At 39.7% G+C, this 13,158-nt stretch overlaps 1 protein-coding gene across 1 annotated transcript in view; it reads right to left on the bottom strand.

Moving 5' to 3' along the window:
• Window positions 1-252: 252 nt before the first annotated feature.
• Window positions 253-13,158, bottom strand: part of LOC131157863 (protein HIGH CHLOROPHYLL FLUORESCENCE PHENOTYPE 173, chloroplastic) — a 71,074-nt gene continuing 58,168 nt past the window's right edge. The window contains exon 14 of the mRNA XM_058112290.1: window positions 253-456. The gene's annotated coding sequence lies outside the window, so the exon portion shown is untranslated. The remainder of the gene's footprint in view (window positions 457-13,158) is intronic.

Genomic DNA, 13,158 nt, shown 5'->3' with positions numbered 1-13,158 from the left:
GATCTTGTAATCATTTGTTCTTTAATTGTTTTATTACTTAAGACATTCTTTTTTATAGTTGTTCTAACCTGGGAATTGAAGTTGATAGTGATGGTTAAAATAAACATGATGAAGTTGAAGAATCTCGGTGATTCAAAGGAGAGGCTAACTAAATAAATTTGGGCTACATCAACTTAACTTGTTTGAAAGATGAGAAACTCTTTGGCCGTAGAAACCTCATTTTGTCTAGGGCTTTATATAGAAAATTTTAGATTTTTTATTAAATTTTAATGCCCTTTTGGGTCTTTTCCTAAATATTATCACCATTCAATTTAAATTCATACATTATTTTGTAAATATTCATTTGTATAATTTCAAAATAAATAAATAAATAATACATGATAAACAAAAATAGGTAACAAATTTTAAAAAAAAAATTAATAAAAATCCGGTGGGCTAACTTCTCCATGCTTGCACCTGTACACACATCATAAGAAGAGTTTTCAATTAGATTTGGGTGGTAATTGCAAATCAAAAATAAAATTAAAAAAATCAATCAATCTGTTATCAATTTGATTAATCAATTGGAATTAAAGAGTTGCTTTCTCTGGGCTTATAAATAGTGATCTTCAGGGAGTTGAGGGAAAGAAAAAAATTGAGAGAATTGGAGGAGAAAAGGAGCAAGATAGCTAAGAGATTGAGAGATTGAAATTTGAGGAATAAAAAAAAGGTTGAAAATTTGAGAGTGAAGGGAGCCAAAGTTTAGCAGATAGGAGTAGTCGAGAAGTAACAAAGGAACGAGGACTAGCTTGGAATTGTTGAAAGCTATAGAAACCTAAACCTGGAAAATAAAGAAATAAATAAGAAAAGAAGAAAATAGAATTTAAAAATGGAATTTCAATAGGCTTCGTCGACGAATCCCCTATTTTCGTTGATGAATGCCCTTTTGTGATTCGTCAACGAAGTTCAGGGTGTCATAAACGTTGCGGGTGCATTAGTCAGACTAAATGACATAAATAGAAATTCATAGTAGCCATATTTGGTCATGAATGCCGTCTTCAGAATATCCTCTAATTTAACTTTCACCTGGTGATATCTCGACCGAAGGTTAATTTTGGAGTAAACCTGGGGCCCCTGAATCTTATCAAATAAATTATCAATTATGGAAAGAGGATATTTATTCTTGATTGTTACTTTATTTATCTCTCTATAATCAATGCACATTCTCATGGTCCCATCTTTCTTCTTCATGAACAGGACTAATGCTCCCCAGGCGACACGCTAGACCTAATAAATCCTTTATCCAACAACTCCTGCAACTGGTCTTTCAATTCTTTCAGTTCAGCTGGAGCCATTCTGTAAAGTGCTTTAGATATCGGTGCTAACCCTGGTAGTAAATCTATGGCAAATTCAATCTCTCGATTTGGTGGTAAACCAGGTAATTCCTCCAGAAAAACATTTGGAAATTCTCTGACTACTGGAATATCAACTTGTTTTAATTCTTCATTTGACATTTCTTTTATATAAGCTACATACCCTTGGCAACCATCTTAGAGTAGCCTCCTGGCCTGAATGACTGATACAAACTGTGGCGAGGTGTGCACACGCTATCCCACAAACCTGAATTCTTGTTCTCTCAAGGGTCTGAAGATCACCTCTTTTTTATGGAGATCAATGCTGGTATAGTTAGCTGTCAGCCAGTCCATACCCAATATTATATCGAATCATTGCATGTCCAACACTATAAGATTGGCTGGTAAGATTTTCCTGTGAATGGTCACTGAATAGTTTCTAAGCACCCTTCCACATCTCACTATGGATCCAGTTGGCATGGCTACTGACAAATCAGTATCTAATAATTGCATCTCAACTCCAATCAACTTGACATATCCCAATGATATGAAATAAGGGTGGCACTTGAGTCAAACAAAATAATAGCTTTATATGATAAAGCAATAATCATACTTGTCACGACGTCGCTTGCAGTCTCAACATCTCCCCGCGTTACCGCATAAACTCTCGCCGGAGCTGTAGTCCTTTGATGGCCGCCACCCCTGGGTGCCTAGATATTCCCTCCAAATGGTCTGGGAGCAGGAGCAGTACTATACTGCATATGACAGTATCGTGCGACATGACCCGGTCCACCACATCGGTAGCAGACGTTCCTCTTTACTCGACATTCTCCCTGGTGTCTCTTCCCACATGTAGGACAAGTTGGATACGCCTGCTCGCCTTAAAGCTCCCGTCTCCCAATCTCCTGCCTTTGAGCTCTGTCGTATCTGTCTCCCTTCCAAGGGCCTCGGCTGAACCCTTCCTGGAATCCCAGAGGTGTGGGCCTCTTCTTTTGACTCAACGTCCCTATAACCATCTGACTGCTTTCCTTTGCTACTATGGCCCTATTTACTAATTTAGAGAATTCTTGCACCTTTAGGATTGCCACCTATCTATGGATGTCATGCGTCAAACCCCTCTCAAACATTCTCGCCTTTTTCACCTCATCTAGAATGATGTAGGGAGCAAAGCGTGATAGATCGATAAACTTTGCTGCATATTGTTGAACTGTCAATTGCCCCTATCTTAGATTCAAAACTAATAGTGGGAGGAAAATAACGATCAAAGAACATTTCCTTGAATCAGTTTCACGTCGTAGCCACTAGTACGGGTCTTTGTTCTTCCAGCAACTTTACGACTGTCCACCATCTCTCAGTCGCACCTGTCAACTTATACGTGTCATAGAGGACCTAGTGCTCATCAGTGCAGTGAAGCACTGTCATTATTTTCTCAATTTCCTGCATCCAGTTTTCAACCACTGTAGGATCAGTTCCTCCTGAAAACACCGATGGATTCATTTTGGCGAACTTCTCTATAGTGTAGCCCTGGTCTGCTACTGGCCTCCCTGCTCCCTAGAGCTCCGTGCAATCTCAGTCATAACTTGCTAAGCTACACTACGTAGAACCGTGTCTGAATCACCACCGCTCGCACCAAATGGGTCTGCACCATCATCACCACTGGCGTGAGTGCTGCTAACTCTAGGGTTCATCCTGAGGAGAAAATATACATAGTCTGAGAACCTTGTCTGCATAACATAACAACATATTTATCTAACTAATATCTTATATCCTCAATTAACCTAACATCCTTATTCTCAATTTAAGATTCAGTACAGCAACTGAGAAACACGACTCGACAACAGTTCACTATAACTTTCCTGACATCATCATCCCAGGAAAAACACAGAAACCACTACGAGAATCCTACTTCCCGATTACAGAACAAAACCCTAAATACTCATCTTAATTTCCCCAGCATTGACTCTCTAAATTCTTAATCTATTCCTATACTCTGGTATTATTTCCGCTGCACACTAAAGTCTACAGAACCTAGCAACCTGGGCTCTGATACCAAAATGTAACGCTCTGACTTTAGAACCATTTTTTTTTCATAAAATATTATCACTCTAGTAATACCCTGATACCATAATACACAGTCAAAGTCAACCTAATCCCATAAGTACCGGGGATTTACCTATTATACATACATATTACCTAAGCAGTGGTATCAAAATATACTTTACATATATACAATACCAGAGTCTTACTGTTTCTACATATACACATTTATACCATAAAAATTCATCACGAGTTTGACCCGACTACTTACCCTGCAATTGGGTAGTACCTACAAACTCCTCTATCACAGAGCTCGCTCCACTCTCCTGTTGGGATTTCCTAAAATATTTGTAATGCTAAGGTGAGAGGCGTCTCAGTAAAGGAAATAGACTAATATCAGTGTGTGACAATGTGAGTATTATCATACTATAAACATATACTGCAAATAATGTATCGGTTATATATATATATATATATATATATATATATATATATATCTTAAACTGTAACTAATATCATATGAAAAACTATACTTTTAAACATACTATATCTGTGAGAACCCGACCTGAAATAGGTCTATTAAATAAACAAGAAAAGAGAAGGAAAATTTAAAAGGTAAAAATCAGCAGGGCTCGTTGACGAGGCTTCCTTTCTCATCGACGAAGCCTCTTGTTTAGCTCGGCGACGAGATTCAATAGCTTGTCGAAGAGGAGATGCCGAGAGATTTTGGGAAATCAATTGCAGTTTAAGATATGTATATATATATATATATATATAACTAATATCATATGAAAATCTCTACTTTTCTGTAAGAACCCGACCAGAAATAGGTGTATTAAATAAACAAGAAAAGAGAAAGAAAATTTAAAAGGTAAAAATCAGCAGGGCTCATCGACGAGGCTTCCTATCTCATTGATGAAGCCTCTCATTTAGCTCGGCGACGAGGAGATGCCAAGAGATTTTGGGAAATTTTAAAATCTTATGCTCGTTGATGAGGCCACTTTGACGTCGACGAATTTCCTTCTTCGGCTCGTCAAAGAGGACGTCATCTCGTCGATGAGGCTGGCCAAGTCAACCTTGCTATAAATATCTTTTAGCTTTGCTTAATGAAGAAGAAACCAAAAATCTCTTCCTCTTTCTCTCTCTTAGAACTCGAACACACACACACACACACACACTCTCTCTCTCTCTCTCTCTTTCTCTCTCTAGGATTTTGGGTCATTTGATGCCAGAATCAATGATCTAACGTTCCTACATGGACGAGGAGGAGAATCTCTTCGAGGATAGTGGATCAGAAATTCGTTTCAAGGATTTTCGAGGTTTGACCCAAAATTGAGGTAAGAGTCTAATTTGGTTTTTGTATCGGTAGATCTATAGAGAATAGTATTGTAAGGAAGTATTGTTCTTCATTGTTTAGGTTTTGGTGCCTCGGTTCATTGTTTTGGAGCCATTGAGCTCGTGTTTTGGTATTCGGGAAAAGGTAAGGGGATTCTGTTTATATCCGTTATATTTTGAAATCAAAATCAGTAAACATGTAGTTTACAATTGTATATATGTTTTGGCTACTTATTTGGAAAAATCTATAGGGTGAAAATGCGGGATTTTCGAGTTATAGTTTTGGGGAAAATTAGGGGTTTCGAGTATCATCTCTATTTTTGTTGAAATATCTATGTTGTATAAAACTATAGTAATGAGATGATCGTACCTGTATTTGTATTAAACTGTATTCTCGAATTGAAAAAGATATGATTTGTTGTATACTCAAATAAGTGTGGAATGAACTGTTGTATATAAAATGTTCTAGGTTTTGCAAAACAGTTGTGGCAGTTAATTACCGTAGGCTAAGGGGTATAGGAACATGAGTTCCAAAATTGTTCCAGATTTTGTGAAATTTGCCACATCTCGGCTAATTACCGTGGGCAAACGCCATGTTTCGGCTAAATGCCATGGGCGAGAGTATCCGGCTCTATATTCGAGGGTGTGAAATATTGTCTGTTTGTTCCAGTTGGTCATTGATGGGTGTGAGCGGACACCGTATTAGCAATGATATCGTTGTGGTGCTTCAGTTATTGCAGGGTATCGGGTGCTTGAGTGTGACGACACTAACTATATGTTTGGTATCGTATGTACTGGAACTCGATTGTGAAAATACTGGAATTGTATCGTGTTATGTTTTATGTCGAAATAACACTTGTATGTCACACACTGATATAACTTGTTTTCTTAGTGAGAGGTGTCTCACCTCGAATATACAAATATTTTTTAGGTCCTTCGAGTAGTTGAAACTAGCATCCTAGCGTACGGGAGCGTGGGTGTCGGTTAGCTAAATATAGTACTTGAGTAAGTATTGATTTTTGTAATCAGGTTGTCATTGTTGGGTTTTATAGACACCCGGGGTATGTACTGTATTTTGGAGTGTAGACTCTAGTCATGTATAGACTCTAGTATGATTCGTTGTATGTATTAGAAAGAACACTTCCGCTGCATATTTGATGTGTATGTGATTGTGTATAGGGTTTACGCATTCCCCACGGGGTCGGACCCTTATTCAGTGTAGTATCATGTATGTTTTAAATGATATAGAGATAGGTTAGGATACAAAAATCACACCTGGGGCCCATCCATGGGTTCGGGGCATGACAACTTGATATCAGATCTAACTAGGTTATTAGGACTTCTAGACTTGGTTAGGCGTGAATATGTGTACATACCAGAGTATAGGATGTAGGAAATGGGTAGAGTAGGTCGAGGGTGGTCTTGTAGCTAGACGGGGACTCATTGGCCGTGTTCTATGTTTTTCCTAGAATGACAATTTCAGTAAAATTACGGCAAACCATTGATGGTTTCGTGTTGGTGTGGTAGGACAGACCTGGACTCGTGAGAGTTGTAGTTAACATGATTAGCTTTCAATGATTATGTTAACTGTGTATGATGTAGGAATTCTAACTGATTCCTATCGTACTTTCAAAATGGAGCACAAGGATAACAACTTGGATAGTGGTTCTGAGGGGACTACGAGTGACGAGTCTCCTTTGGTGTCTCAAGGTTTGACAAGGCAAATCATGTGAGAGATTGGGTGAAGTGTTAGGAGACGTGAGCACTCTCCTACTGCTACATGTTGTTCTATAGATAGGTTCACCCACATGAACCCTCTGACATTTACGGGAGGACCTAATTTGATAGTAGCAGAAAACTGGGTGCAAAAGACTGAGAAGATATTGGAAGTTTTGCACTGCACTAACCAGCTGAAGGTTCTCTATTCTACTTTTCAACTGGCAGGAGAAGCTGAAAGATGGTGGATGGCGGTGAGTCTGCTTGAGAAGTAGAGAGCTGGTCCATCTAGTATGACTTGGAGCCGCTTCAAAGAGGTACTTTCCGACTTCCACTTGTGATGCAAAGGTTGATGAGTTCTCGAGCCTAACTCAGGGAACCTTGATGGTGCAAAGATATGCTGTCATATATATTGAGCTACCTTGTTTTGCGCCGTATTTGATCTTGAACGAGTATGAGAATACTCAGAGGTTCTAGAAGCGTCTAAGGAAGGACATCCGTAGGCTTGTGGGTATGATGCAGATTCGAGAGTTTTCTATTCTGGTGGATAAAGCCACCATAGTTGAGGCTGACCTCTAGGGGGATGAGGTGGTACAAGAACAGAAGAAGAGGCCAATACCTTCTGGTCCTCGACAGGGATAGTGGAAGAAGAAAAAGAACTATGGTTCAGGTTATCATCAAAATAGTGAACGACAGGGTTCTCAAGGGGATTTGTCTTCCATGCAATGCACCAGGTGCCGTAAATGGCATGATGGTGAATGCCAGCCATTCTGGGGTAACTGCTACAACTGTGGAAAACTGGACCACATATCCTGAAACTGTCAGGCATAGAGGGGCAATATGTCTGCACAGAGCAAGAACCATGGAAGTAATCAGATGCCTCGGGGAAACTATTAGGCAAATACGACTCCAGCGAGAGTGTATTCTTTCACTCCAGTAGATGCGAAATATTCTGGAAACGTGGTGACAGGTACCATGTTATTGCTTTCAAATAGAGCTATTGTCTTATTTGATTCGGGAACAACCCACTCTTTTATATCTGCAAGTTTTGTGAAAATGTGTGGGATTGAAACCCAAGTGATGGATGAGTGGTTGTATGTGGCTACACTGACTAGGAGTGTAACGATCTGTAGTAAGATGTTAGGAAACTGTCTGGTGGTTATTCAGGGAAGGTTGCTACCGAGGGACCTAGTAGTGTACAACATGTATGAATTTGATGTCATACTAGGGATGGATTGATTATTCTCTAGTTATGCGGTGATTGATTGTCATAGGAAGATAGTAGTGTTCAGACCTCCTGAGGAATAGGAGTACGAGTTCGTGGGATTGTGTGTGCATTCGATGCCACATATTTTATCAGCTATACAGGCGAAAAGGTTACTTTTGGACAGTTGTCAGGGGTACCTAGCTTGCGTGAAGGACCACCTCAGGATGATCTAAAACTTAAAGATATCTGAGTGGTTAATGAATTTTTATATGTATTCCCAGAAGACTTACCCGGTTTACCTCCTAATCGGGAGGTGAAGTTCACTATTGATCTGCTGTCAGGCAAGGCGCCGATTTCTAAAGCTTCATATTAGATGGCTCTAGATGAACTTAGAGAGTTAAAGGAGCAGTTGCAGAAACTACTGGATAAGGGTTTTATCAGACCTAGTGTTTCGCCCTGGGGAGCTCCAGCATTATTTGTGAGGAAGGACGGGTCGATGTGAATGTGCATTGATTACCGCGAGATCAACAAAGTAATAGTGAAGAACTGATACCCATTGTCTCGTATAAATGATCTATTTGACCAACTGCAGGGAACGCATGTCTTTTCAAAGATCGATCTACGGTCAGGGTACCATCAGATGAAAGTTAGGACTGAGGATGTTGCGAAGATTGCCTTCCGAACTAGATATGGTCACTACAAGTTTCTAGTCATGCCTTTTGGGTTGATTAATGCTCTAGCGGTATTTATAGACCTAATGAACAGGGTTTTTAATGAATACTTAGATCAGTTTGTAGTAGTATTCATCGACAATATTCTGATATATTCTAAGAGTTCGAAATAGCACAGAAACCATTTGAGGTTGGTACTCCAACTTTTACGGGAGAAGAAGTTGTATACTAAACTGAAGAAATGCGAGTTCTGGCTAAATCAGGTCGCGTTTCTATGTCATGTTGTGTCGAAGGGTGATATTGTAGTTGATCTAGGAAAGATAGAAGTAGTGGTTGACTAGGGTGAAACCGAAGAGCATGCAGGATGTTTGGAGTTTCCTCAGACTTGCTGGGTATTATCGGTGGTTTATGGAGGGATTCTCTAAGTTATCTAGCCCTCTGACACAGTTGACGAGGAAGGGTGTGAGATTTGATTGGACCAACAAGTGCGACCAAAGTTTTCAGGAATTGAAACACCGACTGGTCACTGCTCCGATTTTAACCATCCAATCTGGGGACTGTGGTTTTGTGATTCATAGCGATGCATCGCTGAAGGGTTTGGGATGTGTGCGGATGCAATAAGGGAAAGTAATTACTTATGCTTCTCGGCAACTCAAGGAGTACTAGAAGAATTGTCCTACGCATGATCTGGAGTTGGCGGCAGTAGTATATGCATTAAAGATCTGGAGACACTACTTATATGGTGAACAGTATGAGATCTTCACAGACCACAAGAGCCTCAAATACTTTTTCACACAAAAGGAGTTGAACATGAGGCAAAGGACGTGGCTGGACTTTGTCACCGGGTTGCCACCAGCGCTTCACAGGCAGAATGCAATCTAGGTAATCATGGACAGGTTGACTAAATCTGCTCACTTTGTACCGATGAAGGTTAACTACTCCTTGAGTAGGCTAGCAAATCTATACGTGCAGGAATAGTCAGAATGCATAGGGTATCGATGTCCATTGTTTCAGATTGAGACCCGAGATTTACTTCTCGATTCTGGAAGAGCTTACAGGAAGCACTGGGGACGAAGCTTACTTTCAGTACAACATTCCACCCCTATACTGATGGACAGTTAGAGAGGACGATACAGATCTTGGAGGATATGTTACAGGCTTGTGTAATAGACTTCGATGGTAGTTGGATTCCGTTTCTACCATTGGTGGAGTTTTCCTATAACAATAGCTTCCAGGCTAGTATCGGGATGGCACCGTTTGAGACATTGTATGGTCGGAGGTGTCGATCTCCTCGCTATTGGGATGAGGTTTGTGAACAACAGATATTGGGTCCCGAACTCATGCAACAAGCTTCTAAGAAGGTCAGGTTGATTGAGGATAGGATTAAATCAGCTTAGAGTTGGCAGAAGAGTTACACGGATGTTTGCCGTCGTGACTTGGAATTCAAGGTTGGAGGTGAGATATTCTTGAGAATTGCTTCGATGAAAGGGGTAACGAGATTCAGGAAGAAGGGCAAGCTGAGCCCGAGGTATATCATACCATTCGAGGTATTGGAACGAGTGGGTCAGATGGCCTACAGGATTGTCCTACCCCCAACGCTCTTGAGGATCCATGATGTGTTTCACATATCCATGTTGAGGAGGTACGTGCCAGATCCATCGCATGTGATTAGTTATGAATCTTTAGAAATTGGGGATGCTTTGGTGTATAAGGAGATACCCATTCAAATTTTGGACCGTAAAGTTCAAAAGCTACGTTCCAAGGAGATACCGTTAGTAAGGGTACTGTGGCGGAATCACGCTATTAAGGAAGTTTCTTGAGAGTTAGAGATGGAAATACGTCGGAAATATCCATAGTTGTTCTAAGCAGTAGTTTTGATAGCACGATCGGTATGGGTATGTATGTATGTATGTAATATTCTGTTATTGTAGTAATGTTGCGTGGTTAGTCTCTGGGGGAGTGTGTGATAGTGTATGTATCTAACCACAATATTCCTCCACCATAAGTGAGGGTATGTATGTGTTTGGGATGGGGCTACTATGTGGGTGGCCGCCGACTCTTTCTACAGTCGGGTATGCGTTTGGGTATGTAGTTGAGTTGGTAAATAAGAGATTGCAAATTTTGAGGACGAAATTTTTGTAAGGAAAGAAGGTTAAAAGAACCCGACCCGAGATAGGTGTATTAAATAAACAAGAAAAGAGAAAGAAAATTTAAAAGGTAAAAATCAACAGGGCTCGTCGACGAGGCTTCCTTTCTCATTGATGAAGGCTCTTGTGTAGCTCGGCGACGAGATTCAGTAGCTTGTCGACGAGGAGATGCCAAGAAAATTTTATGAAATTATGAAATCTCAGACTCATCGACGAGGCCACTTTGACGTCGACGAACTTCCTTCTTCGGCTCATTGACGAGGACGTCGTCTCGTCGACGAGGCTGGCCGAGTCAACCTTGCTATAAATATCTTTTAGCTTTGCTTAATAAAGAATAAACCAAAAATCTCTCTCTATAGAACTCGAACACACACTCTCTCTCTCTATAATTTCAAGCCGTCTGTTGCCAGAATCAATGATCTGACGTTGCTACGTGGATGGGGAAGAGAATCTCTTCAAGGATAGCGGATCAGAAATTTGTTTCGAGGATTTTTGGGTTTTGACCCAAAATCGAGGTAAGGGTTCGATTTCGTTTTCGTTTCGATAGATCTGTAGAGAATAGTATTGTAAGGAAGTATTGTTCTTTGTTGAGGTTTTGGTGCCTCGGTTTGTTATTTTGGAGCCGTTGAGCTTGTGTTTTGGTATTCAGGAAAAGGTAAGAGGAATTGTTTATATCCATTATATTTTCAAATTAGAATCGGTAAACATGTAGTTTACAATTGTATGTATGTTTTGACTACTTATTTGGGAAAATCTATTGGGTGAAAATGCAGGATTTTTGAGTTATAGTTTTAGGAAAAATTAGGGGTTTCAAGTATCATCTATATTTCTGTTGGAAAATCGTATGTTATATAAAACTGTAGTAATGAGATGACCATACCTGTATTTGTATTAAACTATATTCTTGAATTGAAAACAATATGATTTGTTGTATACTCAAATAAGTGTGGAATGAACTGTTGTATGTAAAATGTTCCAGGTTTTGTAAAACAGCTGTGGCGGCTAATTACCGTAGGCTAAGGGGTATAGGAACATGAGCTCCAAAATTGTTCCAAGTTTTGTGAAATTTGCTACATCTCGGCTAATTACAGTGGGCAAACGCCATGTCTCGACTAAATACCATGGGCGAGAGTGTTCGACTCTATATCTGAGGGTGTGAAATATCGTCTATTTGTTCTGGTTGGTCACCGATGGGTGTAAGTGGACACCGTATTAGCAACGATATCATTGTGGGGCTTTGGTTATTGCAAGGTATCGGGTGCTTGAGTGTGATGACACTGACCGTATGTTTGGTATCGTATGTGTTGGAACTCAATTGTGAAAATACTGGAACTGTATCGTGTTATGTTTTATGTCGAAATAACACTTGTATGTCATACACTGATATAACATGTTTTCTTCCTTACTGAGAGGTGTCTCACCCCGAATAAACAAATGTTTTTTAGGTCTTTCGAGTAGCCAAAACTAACATCCTGGCATACGGGAGTGTGGGTGTCGATTAGCTATGTACAGTACTTGAGTAAGTACTGATTTTTGTAACTGAGTTGTCATTATTGGGGTTTGTAGACACCCAGGGTATATACTATATTTTGGAGCGTAGACTATATTCATGTATAGACTCTGGTATGGTACATTGTATGTATTAGAAAGAACGCTTTTGCTGCGTATTTGATGTGTATGTATGTGTATGTGATTGTGTATAGGATTTACGCGTTCCCCACGGGGTCGGACCCTCATTCAGTGTAGTATCATGTATGTTTTAAATGATACAGAAATAGGTTAGGTTACAAAAATCACACCTAAGGCCCATCTATAGGTTCGGGGTGTGCCAATATCATATTGAATTTCCATATCTTAAAAATCATCTGTTAAATCCATATTTTACTAAAATTATACTCTGGATGTAAATCTATGTATCATGACTCCACCCCTCATGATTCGGGTTATGCGGCTCATAGGCTGGACTTAACGCTCGCCAGTCTACCAGGTTAAGTCAAACATAATATAACTATACATGATTGCCCACCCAACTTGACCTGCCCAGCCTACTACACCGACAACATCTAGGGGTCAATAACATAGTGGGTAACCTACTACACCGCCTACACTTCTGGGCTAATCGGCCACCGACCCACACTTCCTGAATTGTTTGGTTGCACTGTCGGCTATACCCAAATTGGTCCCCCAGCCTACACACCGACAACCTTTGGGGGTTGGCACTCAGTGGGTATCTTACTATACCGATCTGATTCGTTAGCTACGGTACCGTACTCTTAATATACGTAACCATTTAGGTTCTGCTACTAGATAACACATTTCACATAACATATATATTTCTATACTTAAATAACATTTTTCACATTTCTGACATAAGATCTGCTTTTACATATTTCTGAACAAAAATTGTCATTTCATATTTTCTGAATAAATCATCATAATAAAACTGATCACGACAACTACGCCGGCTATCATACCTCAGCATCTGCACCAACTATCATATATCGGCATCTGTGTCGGCTATCATATCATAATATACTAGAAATATCTTTAACATCTGTATTGTCTATGATCTTCTAAAAATTACTGAAAAACCATACATATTCTTTGAAATAATAACATTTCTAACATACTGATATTACATTAAATTTATACTCATATGCCACACGAGTGAGTACTATTCTGTATTATACCATAATATGTTATAAAACCTGTTT

The sequence above is a fragment of the Malania oleifera genome, chromosome 6, assembly GCF_029873635.1.
Source record: "Malania oleifera isolate guangnan ecotype guangnan chromosome 6, ASM2987363v1, whole genome shotgun sequence".
In the NCBI taxonomy this organism is placed as follows: Eukaryota; Viridiplantae; Streptophyta; class Magnoliopsida; order Santalales; family Ximeniaceae; genus Malania; species Malania oleifera.
This window is presented reverse-complemented; position numbering and strand designations above follow the sequence as displayed.